Raw genomic sequence first — 2,694 nt, 5'->3', positions numbered from 1 at the left:
TATCTCATAAATTCCAATTGTTGTGATTGAATTTTCATTGAATTGTAGATATTGTTGAATTTCTTGTTTAGTTTCCTCTGTGATCCATTGGTCGCTGAATGGGGTGTTGTTTAATTTCCATGTATTTTGGGCATTTTTCCAGTTTCTTTCCTCATTTATATTCAGTTTCATTGCACTGCATTCATATACTATACCATGGTTAATTTCTGTTTTGTTTCATACACTTAAGGACGACCTATGGACGAATATGTGGTGTATTTTAGAAATGACCCATGTGCTGCTGAGAAAAATGTGTATTCAGCTATGTTTGGGTGGAATATTCTTTATATGTCCAATAAGAATATTTGTTTCAAGCTTTTGTATAGTTCTGTTACTTCTTTGCTAACTTTTGTCTGATTGACCTATCTTTTTGTAATAAGAGGGTGTTAATGTCTACTGTTAATATTGTTGTATTGGTTTATAGTGTCCATTTTTCATGTCCATTAAGATTTGGTTTATAGTGTTGTGTTCTCCCATGTTTGTTGCATACATATTTATGAGTGTTACCTCTTCCCCTTGTATTTTGCCTCTAACTAGTATATAGTCGCCTTCTTTATTTCACTTGATCGTTCTTAGTTTGAAGTTTAGACTGTCTGAGAACAGGATTGCTACCCCTGCTTTTTTCTGAGTGCTGGGGCATGCAATATTGTTTTGCATCCTTTGACTTTCAGCCTATGAATTTTGTTATGAGTTAAATGTGTTTCTTTTATACAGGATAATGTTTGATTTTGTTTCCTAATCCACTGTGCCAGTCTATTTCTCTTAATTGGTGAATTGAGTTCATTTAAATTGATGGTTAAAATTGAGATGTATTGATTTATGATTGGCATGTTATTTATGTGCTGTTGTTTACTCCTTTTTCTCCTGTGTTTACTTGCTTGCCCTATTTAGTTAGTTGCTTCTGTTTTTGTACGTGGAGTTCTGATCATTTTTGTCCCTCTCACAAACATCTTTCAGGAGCCTGTGTACAATTGGCTTTGTCATCATGAAATTATTTAGTTGTTCTTTGTCATGGAAGTATTTCACTTCTCCATCAAACTTGAAAGAGAGTTTTTCAGTGTATTGTATTCTGTGCTGGAATTTGTTTTCATAGAGGACTTGAAGTACTCTGTTCCATGCTCTTCTTGCCTTCATGCTTTGTGAAGAGAAGGCCGTAATTCCGATGGGTTTTCCTTTGAATGTAGTGTTTCTTTTTTCTAGTGGCTTTCAGTATATTATTTTTTGAAGGATTTCTAGGAACTTGACTATTATATCTCAGTGTGTTTTTAATTGGGTTGATGTTAAAGGGCATTCTGTGTGCTTCGGTTACCTGGATGTCAGATTGTTTCCTCATATTTGGGAATTAATCTGCTATTACTTCTGCCCATATTTTTATACTGTCATTTGTATTGACTCCTTCTTTCTCATTGATACCTATTAGTCTTACATTGTTCTTCTTTGCATTGTCTTGCAAGTGATGAATTATTTTTTCCTGCATCCTACTTGTTTTTAAGAGACCTTTTCTTTCCTTTTAAGTAGCTGCTCCAGCATCCTCAAGATCTGAAACTCTATGTTCACTTTCACTCAAATGGTTTTGCAAGTTTGTGATTGAGGTTTTAAATTCCTCTGGATCTCTTTGAGTCTCCTTCATTCAATCTCTTTCTTTTCTGTATTGCTGTTTCAAGGAATCCATCATTTTTTAATCTACTTTTTTTATCAAGTTCTTCTTTAGAAGCAGTTATTAATTCTTTTGCTGCAGTTTTTTTCAGATTGGGTTTCCTCCCTATGATTCTGTATTTGATTCTTTACTTCAGATGCTGTGAGTTCAGAGATTTCTTTTTTATTATTTTAGAATTTAAATCCACTCTGAGTTCCTCTAAATGTTTCTGCTGTCGCTTATTTACTTCTGACGCTATTAATTCATACATTTGAGCTGAGCTAGTGTCCTCTGCACTTGTTCTGGGTGGGTTTTCTCTCTGTGTTTCTGCATTTGATGCTATATTTCAGATGCTATTAATTCAGAGATTTCTTTTTTTATTTCTGAAATGAGTTCCTCTGTACCTTTCTGCAGTTTTTTCTTTAGTTTTTAAGCTGTTGATTCATTGGTTTCAGCTGTGTGATTCCCAATTTGTTCTGTGTTAGTGTCCTCTGCACTTGCTTTGGTTGTTCTTGGGATCTGACATTGCATTTTTCTCCTTCTCATTGTCATTTTGTGTAGCACTGTCTTCTGACCTTTGTTGCAGAGCTTCGGTGCAGTTATAACCTCAGGACCTACTGAAGTTCAGGTGCAGATCTACAAAATTTAGATTTATCCTGCTGTGCCTGGCTTGGTTCTGGCTGCTGTGCTCAGCTCATTCCTGCTGCAGCCCTTTGGAGTGATCCTGTTGTGCCCTTCTGGCAAGATGTTCTGTTCCTGGACTAGCTGAGTGGTTCTGTCCCTACTCTCTCTGCAGGGACTGCATCTGTAGTGTTTCACCCCAGGCCTGTATGCCAGGACTGAGCTGAGTCTAAAGGGGACAAGAGAGAGTAGGAGAGAGGGTAAGCTCTCCCAAACACTCACTGGGCCTGAGCTAGTGCTCGATCTGGGGGTCTCAAGAAGGAGGCAGAAGTTCTCACTCACTGAGTTAGCGGGGGGGAGGGGAGCTGAGAAGTGGTGGTGGGGAGTCCCAAGGGAGT

Source organism: Octodon degus, unplaced genomic scaffold (genome assembly GCF_000260255.1).
Source record: "Octodon degus isolate 3935 unplaced genomic scaffold, OctDeg1.0 scaffold00403, whole genome shotgun sequence".
NCBI classification, from domain to species: domain Eukaryota; kingdom Metazoa; phylum Chordata; class Mammalia; order Rodentia; family Octodontidae; genus Octodon; species Octodon degus.
This window is presented reverse-complemented; position numbering follows the sequence as displayed.